This window comes from Ursus maritimus, unplaced genomic scaffold (assembly GCF_017311325.1).
Source record: "Ursus maritimus isolate PB19 unplaced genomic scaffold, ASM1731132v1 scaffold_14, whole genome shotgun sequence".
Taxonomy (NCBI): Eukaryota; Metazoa; Chordata; class Mammalia; order Carnivora; family Ursidae; genus Ursus; species Ursus maritimus.
In genome coordinates this window covers 39,020,888-39,036,879 of record NW_024423786.1, presented here as the reverse complement: position 1 = coordinate 39,036,879, position 15,992 = coordinate 39,020,888, and the positions used below count along the sequence as shown (strand labels likewise).

Below are 15,992 nucleotides of genomic sequence, written 5' to 3'. Positions count from 1 at the left end.
CCATCTATTCCTAGTTTGCTGAGAGTTTTTATTATGAATGGGTGTTGGATTTTGTCAAATGCTTTTCTGCGTATAATGATATGATCATGTGGGTTTTTTTTCTTCTTTAGCCTGTTGATGTGATGTATTACATTAATTGGTTTTTGAACATTGAACCTGTCCTGCATACCTGGTATAAATCCCAGTTGGTTGTGGTGTATAATTCTTTTTATATATTGTTGGTTTTGATTTGCTGTTATTCTGTTGAAGATTTTACAGTCATGGGAGATAATTGGTCTGTAGTTCTTTTCTTGTAGTGTCTTTGTCTGATTTTGGTATTAGGATGATGCCTGCCACAGAGAATGAGTTAGGAAGTATTCTCTCTACTTCTGTCTTCTAGAAGAGATTATAGAAAATTAGTTACAATTTCTTTCTAAATGTTTGGTAGGCTTCATCAGTGAACCCCTCTGGGCTTGGAGCTTTCAGTTTGGGAAGGTTATTAATTATTGATCCAATTTCTTTAATAGGTATAGGCCTATCCAGATTGTCTTTTCCCTTTTGTGTGAGTTTTGGCAGATTGTGTTTTGTTTTGTTTTTTTTTTAAGAATTGGTCCTTTTTATCTAGGCTATCAAATTTGTGGCCATATAATTATTCATAATATTCCTTTATTATTCTTTTAATGTCTGTGAAGTCAGTAGTGATGCCCTTTTTCATTTTTGATATTAGTAACACATTTTTTCTTTCTTTTTTTTCTTAGCCTGGTTAAATATTTATCAGTTTTATTGCTCTTTCCAAAAAACTAGCTTTTGGGTTCATTGATTTTTCCCTATTGATTGCCTGTTTTCAATTTCATTGATTTCTCCAAAATTTTTTAAGTTTTATTTATTTAAGTAATCTCTACACCCAGTATGGGGCTTGAACTCACAATGCTGAGATCAGGACTGGGCCAGCCAGGCACCCCTCTGCTCTAATTTTTATCATTTCTTTTCATCTGCTTTCTTTGATTTAATTTGCTTTTCTTTTTCTAGTGTCCTAAGGTGGAAGCTTAGATTATTAATTTTAGATCTATAGATTTTTTCTTCTTATGTGCATGCAGTGCTATAAATTTCCCTCTAAGCACTGCTTTCACTGCATCCCACAAATTTGGTTAAGTTGTGTTTACAGTTTCATTTAGTTCCAAATTAAAAAAATATATATCTTGAGAGATTTCTTCTTAGCCACATGTGTTACTTAGAAATGTGCTGTTTAATCTCCCAAGTATTTGGGGGATTTATAGCTATCTTTCTGTTACTGATTTTTAGCTTAATTCTTTTGTGGTCTGAGAGCATACATTATATGATTTTCTGTTCTTTTAAATTTGTTAAGGTGTGTTTTATGGCCTAGAATGTTGTCTGTATTAGTGAATGTTCCATGTAAGCTTGAGAGGGATGTGCATTCTTCTCTTGTTATATGACATATTCTATAAATAATGATTAGACTACTGCTGTTATTTTGATGTGTGCCTTTTCAGATTTTTCTGTGCACATATCTGTAATCACTATATTTACAAAGTAGGATAATCTTGTACGTATGATTTTATAACCTTTTTATTTCAAGTATTGTGGACCTATTTCCTTATCATAAAATACATTTTTATCATATCATTTTTGATGGCTGTATAATGCTCCGTAGTATAAATCACCATGATTTAACTTGCTCTTCATTTGGCATTTTGAGGTCTGTCATTATTTTATTAAATAATGCGCTGATGAATGCCCTTGTACTAAATAGTCACACATCCTTAATTACTTCTTTAAGTGAATGTCCTTCAGGTAGACTTGCCAGATTAAGAGGTAAGCATATTTTATGACTTGGTAAATGTCGTTTAGGTTGCCATCTAGAAGTTTCCCAGTTTACTCTTTTTTACCAGCAGTGTTTGAGTGTACCTATTGTCCCTGCATCCCAACCAGTGCCAAGTATTAATAACAAAATACTTACACTGGGTAGCGGTACATGGATATTTGTTACTGTATTCTCTAATTTTCTGTGTGTTTGAAATATTTTTTTTTTTTTTTTTTTTTAAGATTTTATTTGTTTGACGGCAAGAGCAGGAGGGCACAGGCAGGGGGAGAGGCAGAGGGAGAAGGAGAAGCAGGCCCCCCCACTGAGAAGGGAGCCTGATGTGGGGCTCGATCCAAGGACCCTGGGATCAGGACAGGAACCGAAGGCAGTTGCTTAACTGAGCCACCCGGCTGCCCCAAAATATTTCATATTTTTTAAAGAATGTTGCCAGGTAGTAAAGAAGAGAATGATTTGATTTTCCTGTCTTAGGTTATTAGTGAGATAGAATGTCTTAATATTTAATTACTAGTTATTTGTATTTCTTTTATAAGTTATTGGTTCTTGATATATATTCAGCTAAAAGAGAAAAGGTAGGACATCTTAGTTACCCTGTCTAGTCTTAAGGTAAATACATATGGAACATTTGTTAGACTCTTCTCTTTTTCTTTTTTTTTTTTTAAGATTTTATTTATTTATTTGACAGAGATAGAGACAGCCAGCGAGAGAGGGAACACCAGCAGGGGGAATGGGAGAGGAAGAAGCAGGCTCCCAGCAGAGGAGCCTGACGTGGGGCTCAATCCCAGAACGCCAGGATCACGCCCTGAGCCAAAGGCAGACGCTTAACGACTGAGCCACCCAGGCGCCCCAGACTTTTCTTTTTTTTTAAGATTTCATTTATTTATTTGACAGAGAGAGAGCGTGCGATCACAAGCAGGGGGAGTGGCAGGCAAAGGGAAAAGCAGGCTCCCCAGTGAGCAAGGAGCTGGATGCGGGACTCAATCCCAGGATCCTGGGATCATGACCTGAGCCACAGGCAGACGCTTAAGTGACTGAACCACCCAGGTACCCCTAGACTTTTTTGAAATGTTAAAAATTAGTATATTACCTAAATATGAGATGGGATTTTCTAAGAACTTATCCCTCAGGAAATAATTTTTTTTTTGAGGTCTTATAAAGTCTTTGCTGTATAAAGTATTTTATCCATCCTTTTGAGTCACAGAGTATTATTTGAGGAAGATATATTAATCACTGACTTTAGCCCAGGCTAGTTTTGGATGCTTATAGAGAGGTCAACTACTAGAATCTGAGGTGGGTGGTTTGGTTGGTTGGTTGTTTTTTAAAGAAGTAAAGAAAAAAATTTTTTTTTCATTTTATTTTTATGGGTGCCTGGGTGGCTCAGTCGGTTAAGTGTCTGCCTTCAGCTCAGGTCACGAACTCAGGGTCCTGGGATTGAGCCCCACATCTGGCTCCCTGCTCAGTGGGGAATCTGCTTCTCCCTCTGCCCCTCCCCTTGCTCATGTGCGCGCAGATGCGCACACTCTCTTTCAAATTAATAAATAAATAAAATCTTTGGGGAAAAAAGATTTTATTTTTAGGGTGCTTGGGTGGCTCAGTCAGTTAAGTGTCTAACTCTTGGTTTCAGCTCAGGTTATGATCTTGGGGTTGTGACGTCACGCCCTATGTGGAGTCTGCTTGTATTCTCTCTGCCCTCCCCCCCTGCACACTCACTCTCTCACTCACTCTCCCTGTAAAATAAATAAATCTTTAAAAAAAAATAAAGATCTTATTTTTTAAGTAATTTCTATACCCAACATGGGGCTGGAACTCAGGACCCCAAGATCAAGAGTCACCATGCTCTACCGACTGAACCAGCCGGGCGCCCCTAAAGAAGTAAAGAAATTTAACACTGTTTCAGTGATGATTCTGAGGTTATAATCATACAAAATATTAGATAACATTTTTAATAATACAAGTATTCAAATTCACTTACAGGACCAATGAAATAATTGACTATTATTATTGTAATTTTATTCCAAAAGGTGCTTGTGGCTTAGGAGAAACTTTCCTACAATGACATTATTCACAGATTTGAAGTGGTATATCTTAAGCAGGTTTGATGACAATTAAAATGATGTGCTAGTCTAGAAAATTGCTAGATGACCTAAAATGGCCATCTCAGTGCGGGAACTGCAGCATATAAAGAGCTTGAATAAGATAGAAAGTAAAGGGCAATGTCTTGATATCATTATTTCTTTTTTCCTTCCTTCCTTCCTTCCTTCCATTCTGTACTGCATACATACAGAAAAGAGCGTACCATAAGCATTACTGTTCGATGAATTATCACATATTGTATATACCTGTTGTCTTTATCAGTTCGGGCTGCTATAACAAAATACCGTGGACTTGGTGGCTTAAACAGTAGAAATTTGTTTCTCAAAGTTCTGGAGGCCAGAAAGTCCCAAGGTGCCGGCCAGTTCATTTCCCTGTGAGGGACTTCTTCCTGGTTTGCGGATGGCTGCCTTCTTGGTGTATCCTCAAATGGTGGAGAGAAAGATGGTCTCTCTTGAGTAATAATTGCATTCATGAAGGCTCCACCTTCATGACCTAATAACCTCCCAAATGGGCTACTTCCAGGTGCCATCAGGTTGGGAAATAGGACTTCAGCATATAAATTGGAAAGGGGGGTGGGGGTCACAGGCATTCTGTCTATAGCACCTATGTAACCACTGCCCAGATTAATAAACAATGTTGCTTTATATGCAGAAGTCCCTCCTGGCCTCTCCTGGTTGTTTTCCTTTCTATCCTTCCCAGAGGTAGTCATTGTTGTAAGTTCTGATACTGAAGAGTCCTTTGACTTGCTTCAGCCTTCTGTATATGGAATCACACAGGATGTATTCTTCTACCTTTTTTGCTTAGTATTTTTTAAATTCATCTTGTGTATAACTGGAATCTGTTCATTTTCATTGTTATAAAAAGTCTTTCAGCATAAGAGTATATCACAGTTTATTCATTAGTTCCTCTGTTAAAGGATGTCTAGGTTGGGTAGAGGGCATTCTTTCTTTTTTTTTTTTTTTTTTTAAGATTTTATTTATTTGACAGAGAGAGACAGCCAGCGAGAGAGGGAACACAAGCAGGGGGAGTGGGAGAGGAAGAAGCAGGCTCCTAACGGAGGAGCCTGATGTGGGACTCAATCCCAGAACGCTGGGATCACGCCCTGAGCCGAAGGCAGACGCTTAACGACTGCGCCACCCAGGCGCCCCAGAGGGCATTATTTCAAAATTCTGTCTCTTGTTGAATGTTTATACTCATTTCTCTTAATATAAACCCATGAGTGGACTTGCTGGATTTTGTATGTTATCTCCAGTCTCTCCAACCCAGTAGTTTAAACTTTCATTGATCGATGCCTAGATACAGTCATTCAGTAGCTGTTGATCCCCCACTATGTTTATATGTCTGCCATAGTGTAGGTATTGGGGGCATGGTTGTAATTAAGACCATATTATTTTATAATTTAAGTGTATAAGACTAATTAAAATAATAAGTATAAGTAGTTCATTCACATTCTTAAAAGTTCATTCAAGTTCAGTCAGATTGCTTTTTGGCCATCTTTTTGTTGGGAAAACAGATGTTCCTTTCTGGTTAGAGTTCTCTAATGTTCCTTTTCTTTCCTTTTTTTAAGAAGATTATTTATTTATTTGAGAGAGAGCGCGAGGATGCATGTGCTCCTGCTTGAGTGGGGAGAGGGGCAGAGGGAGAGAATCTTCAACCAGACTCCCTGCTGAGCCTGGAGGCTGACTTGGGACTCAGGGCTCGATCTCACCACCCATGAGATCATGATCTGAGCCGAAACCAAGAGCCAGACACTCAAGCAACTGAGCCACCCAGGTGCCCCAGAATTCTGTAATTTTCAATTATATATGGTTGCTGGGAACCAGAGCTTTGGGCAAGAATGGGGGTGCAGTAAGGAAGATGAGCGTGGCAATGGTGGGCATGGTTAGAGGAGAAGAGGCGAGAGGCAGGATGCTCCCTGAGAGGCTGTGGGGTGGAGGCAGGTTAAGTGAGCCAGTAAATGGCAGAGAGGGAGGAATGAAATAACTGAATGTCTTTGTTCTGGCAATAGTCTTGGGGCCCTGAAACTTTTATTCTGTTTTATTTTAATTGAGGTGAAATCCACATACCATAAAATTCACCCTTTTAAAGTATACTACTTAGGAGTTTTTAGTATATTCACAAGGTTATGTAACCATCACCACTATGTAATTCCTGAACATTTCTGTTATTTCAAAAAGAAACCCTGTACCTATTAGCAGGCACTTTCCATTTCCTTCCACTTTCCTCTTCTCATGCTCTAAAGGCCCACTAGTCTACTTTCTGTCTCTATAGATTTACCTGTTCAAGATATTTCATATAGATGGGGTCATACACTTTTTCGACTGGCTTCTTTCACTTAGCATTATGTTTTCAAAGTCCATCCACATTGCTGTATGAATTGGTAGTTCATCTCTTTTTATGGTTGAGTATTCTATCGTATGAATGTAACACATTTTCTTTATGCGTTAATTAGTTGATGGACATTTGGGTTATATCCCCTTTTGGCTATTAGGAATAATGCTGCTGTGAACACTCATGAACACATTTTTCTGTGGGCATTTGTTTTCGTTTCTCTTGGGTATATATCTAGGAGTGGAAATGCTATAAAGCTTTTGGTTTTTTTCAGGAGCGTTCTCCAAATGGATAGTTCATTAGGTCCCACGTTGGAGTAGTGTAGTGGACCGCATGGACCACTCACAGTTCCAGTGGCCGGGTTTCACTTTTGTTTTGGACATTCATATTGCCATTTTGAATTCTCCCTTGGGTTGTGGGGTGTTTTGTTTGTTTGTTTGTTTGGGGTTTTTTTGACTGGATGTCTCCAGGTACTTGCTGCCCTGGATGTTGATTTGTCTTTGTTATTTGGGTTTTGGGCATATTCAGGATTTGCAGTTGAACTTGAATAGCTAATTTTCTTCTTTCCATTCCTTATAGATTCTCCTGCAGCTGTTAAGTAACACATGTATCGTTTCTGCCTATGCATCTGATAATGCTCATGTTGTCTATTTCTGAGGTATTTATTTTAAAGGTATTGGGCACCAAGGTCTTTTTTTTTTCTTTGATCCGATTCTTGTGCAATGTGAATCCACAGCAATACAGGATATGTTGGGTTCCCTACAAACTGGAGGAGTGCCAGCTCAGACATGTTTGTATTTATTCCAATCAAGTTTCCAAGCTCAGCAGACCTCTTGAAGATCAGAGAACATTGGATTGGGCACCTTGCCTAGGAAAATGCTCCTTGTGTCTCTTTTGAGTGCTTGTGATGACTGTTTGTCAGGCATTTGCTTAGATATTTTCAAGACAATACTGGAGCCCTGAGAAATGTGGAATGAAGGAGTAAATCTTTAAACCAGACAAAGTACCTGGGTCAATGACTGGCAAAGATCTATGTACAATAAAGCAAATGCCACCAGATATAATTGGACATCTCTTGACTGAAAGGTTCATGAGGTCAAGGACTATTTCTTTCCTTTTTTTCCTTCACTGTCCACTGCTCACCGTTTCCTTTTTTTTTTTTCCCTTCACTGTCCAAATAGTTTAGAGCTATACCTGGCAACACATGATGTGCTGAATAAATACTTGTTAACTGGGTTAATAAATGTTGAATAGTTTCTTACTCCATGTTCCTTCTTCATAAGCTCTTTGCAGTCTTTTTAGTTTCTGCATAATGTAGAAGGCTCTTGTCCTTCCAACCTGAGCAACCTCTTGACTTGCCAGATTCTGGTACTTCTATTAGGTTTCGACCCTATCATCTTTGATAGCAAATAGTAATATGCTGTTTCTGTTCTTACCAGAGGTAGCCACATCTTGTTTGTTATAGCTTCCAAATTCCTGCCTGATTCTTGTCCTCATACTCTGGGAAGTAGTGAGAGGAATAACTTGGAAAGTGCAAGGTAGGTTGTCAAGAGCCCTGCATTTTATTTTTAATTTGAAGACATGGGAGAGCCACATGAATATAACAAAATCAAAATGACACCATAGGGAAACTTTTCTTGTGTATATAGTCTAGACTAGAGGTGAGGGGAGAGAAACGGCAGAGGAGAAGGCCTTAGGGTCTAGTGCAGCGGTTGAGATGTGAAGAGATGATGGCTAGCACTAGTGGCTGGCAGCAGCTGTGTAAGGGAAAAGTCAGGTTTGAAAGAGACTTTGCACAAAGACTCTCAAGAGTCTGTTAACACTGAATATTGAACAGAAACGCAAAAGAGAGGGCAGATCCAAAGGGCCACATAGAGGTTAGAAGACTGGTAGTACCTTAAACAGAAATAAAGCATGTGGAAAATGAAGGCATTTGGGAGGAAGGGATGAAGATGATTGTTTTAGGCATGAGGTGTTTTTTTTTTTTCCATTGCCATTTTTTATACCTTTGGTTCCACTACTTAACTAGTTTATTCTACAGCGTTCTCTTTATTTCATAGTCTGTTTTTCGGGCAAAATACCTACCTCTGCCTATCACCAATAATTAGTTTCTTTCTTTCTTTTTTTTTTTTTAAGATTTATTTATCTTAGAGCACAAACAGGGGGAGGGGAAGAGGGAGAGAATTCTCAAGTAGACTCTCCGCTGAGTGTGGAGCCTGACAGGGGACCCAGCCCCAGGACCCTGAGATCATGATCTGAGCCAAAATCAAGAGTTGGTTGTTCAACCAACTCAGCCACCCACGTGCCCCTATTACCAATAATTTCTTTTTTTTTTTTTTTTAAGATTTTATTTATTTATTTGACAGAGAGAGACAGCCAGCGAGAGAGGGAACACAGCAGGGGGAGTGGGAGAGGAAGAAGCAGGCTCATAGCAGAGGAGCCTGATGTGGGACTCGATCCCGGTACGCCAGGATCACGCCCTGAGCCGAAGGCGGACGCTTTAACGACTGCGCTACCCAGGCGCCCCACCAATAATTTCTAAAAGCATCTGCACTGATTAGGATTAGATTAGCTTAAATGAGTTTATTTCTTTCTAGTGTAAATGAAGTCTAAGCTGTCCAGGTTTTCTTCTGGTGGTTCTGTGATCCTCAGGAATCCAGGCTCCTTCAGTCATGTAGCCCTGTTGTCCTCAACATGGGACTTTCACCTTATTGTCAAGATGGCTGCTTCAGTGTCAGCTATCACTTTGACGTGCCAACCAGCAGGAAAGAAGAAGGAATGAAAATGGACATGCCCCGCCTCCCCTTTAAGAATACTTCATGGACTTTGCAAGCACTATTTCTCTTTATGCCCAGTTGATCAGATTTTAGTCATGGCCACACTTAACAGCAGGGAGGTCTGGGAAACGTCTTTATTCCAGGTAGCCATGTGCTCAGTTAAAAACGAAGAGTTTGGGGCACCTGGGTGGCTCAGTCATTAAGCATCTGCCTTCAGCTTGGATCATGATCTCAGGGTCCTGGGGTCAAGCATTGGGCTCCCTGCTCAGTTGGGAGTCTGCTTCTCCCTCTCCCTCTACCCCTCCTGCTCATGCTCTCTCTCTCCAATAAATAAGTAAAATCTTTTAAAAACAAACAAACAAAAAACCAAAACAAAACAAAAACCAAAATGAGTTTGCCTCCAAGGAAGAAGCAGCAAATAGGCATTGGGAGACTCCTTGGAGTCTCTTCTTTTTCCAGAGTAGGAACCAGATTCCAAATTCTTTCAGGTTATAGAACTTAATTCTCCAAACCTTAATTATCTTTATAATAATAAAAAATATACTAAATAATAATAAAATGATTTCAGATAATAAAATATAAAAAATGTACACTTCTGTAATTGTACTTTTTTTTTTTTTAAGAGGGAGCGCGGGAGTGGGGGGAGAGGGAGAATCTTAAGCAGGCTTCATGCTCAGCGTGGAGCCTGACGCGAGACTCCATCCCACAACCCTGAGATCAAGACCTGAGCTGAAATCAAGAGTTGGGCGCTTAACCAGCTGAGCCACCCAGGAGCCCCTGTTCTTGTATCCTTTAAAATGACACATAGACTGATGACTAGTAGTGATAGCATATGTTATGGAATAGACCAGCATTGGTGTCAGTGTCTAAAGTTTGAATTAAAAAAAAAAGTTTGAATATAAGATCAATAGATGCAGAAGCTAGAGAAGTTATAGTATGATAAAGACCACGTTGTACCTGGGCAGCTTTGGATGTAATTTTTCTGCATAAGCTGTTATAAATCTTATTACTTATAAACATACAGGAATTACAGAGGACAGAAGTAGAATGCAGCATTTCTGCTAGGCCTTTCTTAGCAAGAAGAAGAATATATGTTGATCTTATTTCTGGGCTTTTTTATTTTTCTTAAGTGTGGTTTATCATTTTCTCCTCTCTGGGTCACATCCAGCTTTGTTGTATGCACTGCTCACAGTGCACTTTATACCTGGTGAACCGTCAACACACTTGACCTCTGAGCATACTTCCTCACTCTCCTTTTGTTTCTCTTCATTTCCAGCAGTGTTCAAGAACTCTTTCCATTCTGTACTTATCCTACAAGAATTTCAGATGGAGATACGTGTTTCTTATTTGTTTAAAAGTATACTTGTTTATTGTCCCCATGTTTTAAAACGAGCTCCACGAGAGCATTGTTAGGATTTGTTCACTGCTGAACACACCCCGCCCCCCCCATGCCTAGTCACCTGTGAGAAAATATTTTTGTTAAGAATACATATCCTAGGGGCGCCTGGGTGGCTTAGTCGGTTGAGCGTCTGACTCTTAATTTCAGCTCAGGTCATGATCTCAGGGTCTTGAGATTGAGCCCTGTGTCAGGTTCCACACTCAGTGGGGAGTCTGCTTGGGATTCTCTCTCTGCCCCCCACCACACGCGTGCTCATGCACTTGCTTTCTCTCTCAAATAAATGAATCTTTAAAAGAAACGAATACATATTCTATTCTGGCTAATGGTTTTTGGGGATGAGAATGTGGTAGGGAAGGGGTAAAGGTGTTTTTTAATCTTTAAAACTCTAAAATAGTCTTCCCACAAGAAGAAATCTCAGTAAAATCTTTTGGAGAGGAGCCAGTCATGTGTCGTTACCTTGACCATCTTCCTGAACCTTAGATTGGTTTGCATTGCTTAACACATAGCCTTTCAACAGGCCAGAACACGAACTTGGAACTATCTTAGAAAACCTAGACGTGCAGGCTATTGTATATAAGAGAAACCTTCAGGGGGCATCTGGGTGCCTCACTTAGTTGAGTGTCTGCCTTCAGCTTGGGTCATGGTCCTGGGGTCCCTGAGTCAGGCTCCCTGCTCTGCAGGGAGTCTGCTTCTCCCTCTCCCTCTCCCTCTGCCTCTCCCCCTGCCGTGCGTGCACGCACACACGCGCTCTCTCTTTCTCTTAAATAAATAAATAAATAAAATCTTTAAAAAAAGAAAGAAACCACAAGATGCTTCCTAACACTGCTTGAGGCTGGCCCTTTTTAAATATATTTCTTTCCCAGTTTTTCTTATAAAGAGGAGAAATTTTCTTTCTTTTTTTTAAAGATTTTATTTATTTTTAAAGATTTTATTTATTTGACAGAGAGAGAGCACAAGCAGGGGGTGCCACAGAGGGAGAGGGAGAAGCAGGCTCCCTGCCAAGCAGGGAGCCCAACATGGAGCTTGGTCCCAGGACCCTGGGATCATGACCCAAGCTGAAGGCAGATGCTTAGCCTACTGAGCCACCCAGGCACCCCTTAAAAATGTTATTTGTCAGAGAGCACAAGCAGAACAGCAGGCAGAAGGAGAAGCAGCCTCCCTGCTGAGCAAGGAGCCCTATGTGGGACTCAATCCCAGGACTCTGGGATCATGACCTGAGCCAAAGGCAGATGCTTGACCAACTGAGCCACCCAGGCGGAATCAATCCCAAGAGGAGAAATTTTCAATTATATGATCACTTGGTTATTTTGAGAACTTTAAATAGATATAAAAGATGCCTTTTAATACACTGGATGGTGTCTTAGGTCTGAGGGTGTTTCAAGGTATCTAAGGGTTAAGTCTGTGTTAGATTTTCAGGGCGTACAGGTCTGATCAGGGAGAGTTTCTTGATGTCTGTGGGCTGTGCCTTTGTAACACTTGGCAGCAACTCTAGCTTGGACATCGTTAGAGACTTCTTGGCTTTGTTTTCTCCCAAATTCCTGGATCACCTGAGATTTCTGCCCTGTGTAGAGATCATTCCCTCATTCTCTATATGTACCTGCTGCAGTGGCAGCCATGATACAACTCAACAAATGTTGCTTCCTCACTATGGACTAATTTGACTGGAGCGTGCCTTAAATGTGAAAAGCCACCCCTTGTTTTTATTAGGACTGAAGTTTGTTAATTCTGTTATTTCCATGTGAGAATGAGTAGGTGTAGGATTAGGGTCCTAACCTTTTCTCCCAATGGACCTTTTCTGTCTCAAAGCTTCCATTCTTAATGTTGTAGCTACTGTCAGAGTGTCACTAGGTCTGTAGCTTTTTTTAAAAAATTGTTTGTTTGTTTGTTTATTAATCTCCTCGCCCAACATGGGGCTTCAACTCATGATCCCCAGATCAAGAGTTTCATGCTCTTCCAACTGAGTCAGCCAGGTGCCCTGGGTCTGTAGCTTTTTGCCTAAGAAAAAAATAATGGTGGGTGGTTACCTCCCTAAAATGCCAGTTGAACGGCGTGTGTTCAGAAGTCTGGTGGCATGGTGTTTTATTCATCTTTTCAGGGCATTATTTCTGCACAAAGTATGTCAGCAGGGTTTTTTTTTGGAAATGTCTGAGCAAAGACATTGAAGGCAGAGAGGCTAATAGAGACAGCCTTCAAGAGAGCTAAGGTTCTTGGGTGGGAGGTAGCAGATGAAGAGCCAGTAGAAATAATCTCTTCAGTGGTGAGACCGGAAGAATAGCTGCTGGTTCTTTGGGGGAAACCTGGGGAACACTCTGCAGCCTTTGTGGTGGGCTCAGCAGTGTGATCTGTGCAGTATCTTAGGACTTGCGGGCCTTGTATTTTCTCTTGGCTATTCCTCCCACGTCCCAGCATGAGCTCTGTAAGAAAAAGAAGTGAGAGAGAGAGGGTTTGATTATGTTACTCAGTAAACAAAGTAAAGTAAGAAGCTTTACATTTACCACATTGATTTTAGAAATTCCTCTTTTTTTCCCTCTGCAGTGACTCAATTTAGAGACCTGGTATATGTTGAATTTCGGGTCCAGTTTTTCCAGAGAAATGAGCTGGGGAAGAAGCTAGAACAATAATCATCTCAGGGGGCGCCTGGGTGGTTCAGTCAGTTGAGCGTCCAACTCTTTCAGCTCAGGTCATGATCTCAGGGTAGCGAGATCAAGCCCTGCATCAGGCTCCGTGCTCAGTGTAAAGTCTGCTTGTCCCTGTCCTTCAGTTCCTCCCCCTGCTCTCTCCTGCTCTCTCTCTCTCAAATAAATAAATAAAATCTTTTAAAAAAAAGTCATTTCAGAATATGCAAGAGTGTTAAATAGTTAAAAAAAAAAAAAAAGGTTAAATAGTGTTCTAGTATTCAATGATATGGGGAGAAAATCGCCCTAAGGGCTGCAGTAGGTAGAGAGCCCCTCTTTTGAAAATCTGGGACTAAAACCTCTGCCCCACATACCCCACAATTATTTTAGGGCTGAGAAAATTGTTAGGAAGAAACAAGCTATATCTTGTTTCTATATCTGTTCTACTCTGTGAGTACTTTGATTTCATTATGATGTGATTGAAACCAACTGAGAAAAAAAAAATGAAATAGAAGTTATAGAAGCCTGAATTCTGAAGGGAATTCTGAGGATTACCAGAAAGATGAGTTCAGATATGATCTATTTCCACTAAGAATTGTTTGGAAATAAATTATTGATTGACCAGGGAAATCTTAACTAGGCTGAGGTCCTTATCAACATTGGATGAAGTATTGCTTTAAAACATAAAAAATTGGGGGGCATCTGGGTGGCTCAGTCATTAAGCGTCTGCGTTCGTCTCAGGGCATGATCCGGGAGTCCTGGGATCGAGCCCCACATCGGGCTCCTCCGCTGGGAGCCTGCTTCTTCCTCTTCCACTCCCCCTGCCTGTGTTCCCTCCCTCTCTGGCTGTCTCTCTGTTAAATAAATGAAATCTTTAAAAATAAATAAATAAGTAAATAAATAAATAAAACATAAAAAAATTGGGATGCCTGGGTGGCACAGTCGGTTAAGTGACTCTTGGTTTCAGCCCAGGTCTGATCTCACGGTCATGAGATCAAGCCCCATGTTGCACTCTGTGCTCAGCACTGAGTCTGCTTCAGATTCTCTCCCCTTCTGCCCCTCCTGCTCATGCTGTCTCTCTCTCAAATAAATAAATAAACCTTTAAAAAATAAAACATACAGAATTACAACAAACTGAAAGTTTCAAAAATATTTGCATTTTAGTGGTTCACATTTATTCAGTTATTCTAAGTAAAATTAGCTGGACTTATAATTTTTTAAAAATTCTTTATTTAAATTCAATTTAGTTAACATATACTGTATTATTAGTTTCAGGGGGAATCTTGTAATTATTTCTTCATAGTAAGGTGTTTGTGGTGAAGGAGTTTGCGGAGTGCCCCATCTACCTGGTCTCAGTCCCCGATGTCTCACCTTCTCACAGGGAAAGAAAAGACTTTTGGCAGTTTTGGTTATTTACTTATTTGCTTACTCATTTGTTTGTTTATATTTTACCTCTTTGTTTTTGACCCAAATGACTCTTAGAGTGTGAGAGTTTTGTGGATACCCTGGTAGACAAGTCTTCTGGGAGCTAAGTTGATGAAATTACCTCCAAGACTGCAGGTTTTCTTTCATAATGACAAGAGGCATTTTGTAGAAGAACTGAGATCTTATTTTAAAATGCACCGAAGACTGGTAGGGAGTGGTGGTGGAGGGGGTGGAATATATTCTCAGCACCAGACACCTTTGAAATAATCAAGTTGCTGTGTGTCGGGGCCTGGTCTAGGGTGTATTGTGTTCCAGGAGCAGAGTTCATCTTGAGACCCTGACTCTGGCCAGCTCTGAGCCTGATGGGTTGGGCTGAGTGAAACACAGGCCAGCCGTATTGCTTCAGAGAGCACAAATAAGGTTTTAGCAAGATGCTGTTTTGTGTCCTCTTACGAAATGACAGATAAATGGTCAAGTAGTCAAAAATATTATTATTTTTAAAAGATTTTATTTATTTATTGGAGAGCACAAGCCGGGGGAACGGACAGAGGGAGAAGGAGAAGCAAACTCCCCACTGAGCAGGGAGCCTGATGCGGGGCTTGATCCCAGGACCCTGGGATCATGACCTGAGCTGAAGGCAGATGTTTAACTAACAGACAGATACCCAGGTGCCCCGTGAAAAATATTATTAAGGAGCATTTCAGAAAAAAATGTTTGCACTTTCATCTAGACAAGAAAGGATATCAAGATGAGGTATCAGCTGAGAGTGCAGTCTCTCCTTGCCCCTCAACTTTAAATTGGACCCTAAAGTGGGATTCTGTTTCCAGTGGAGATCCCATCAGGGCCTCATCTCCTGGCTTCTTAGAGAGTGACTTAGATCCTGTTCTGTGAAAAGCCAGTCTATGGCTCTTGGGTAGCATAGTTGGTTAAGTGTCCGGCTCTTGGTTTCCGCTGAGGTCATGATCTCAGGGTCATGAGATCGAGCTCGGCATCAAGGTGCACACTCAGCACGGAGTCTGCCGAAGACCCTCTCCCTCGCCCCCTCACCTGAGTGTGCACATGCATGCTCTCTCTCTCCCCGCTCCCAAATAAATAAATAAATCTTTAAAAAAAATAAAGAAAAGAAAAGCCAGTCAAACAGAGGGTATAGAAATCACTGGACAGAGCTACTACAGAGTTATCACAGAGCATTCTGTGTGCTTCCCTTAGGATTTCTTCCTCTACTTCCCTCCTTCCTCCCTTTCTTCCTTTCCTCTTTCTGTCTCATTTTAGTTTTGGGCTTTGGAAATACTGAGTTTTACAAGATGTTTGAACTATAACATATCCTTGCACCAGAAAGAATGAGCCTGGCTGCTTTGCAAAAGATTTCTATAAAAACTACCCTTTTATACTAAGAGGAACGACATACATCTGTTTTAAACCTGTTATTTGGTTCCTCTTGCTTTACTCTTCCTGCAAGTCCATTTGATTGCTGGGTTGTTGAAACTGCTGGTAGCAGCTGCTTACTAGCAGCCCTCTTTGTCTTAGGCACC

The 15,992-nt window shown here is 40.6% G+C and overlaps 1 protein-coding gene across 2 annotated transcripts in view; it reads left to right on the top strand.

The window, feature by feature from the left end:
• Positions 1–15,992, top strand: part of RBM6 (RNA binding motif protein 6) — a 104,067-nt gene that overhangs the window by 62,081 nt on the left and 25,994 nt on the right. The gene's annotated exons all lie outside the window — the stretch shown is intronic.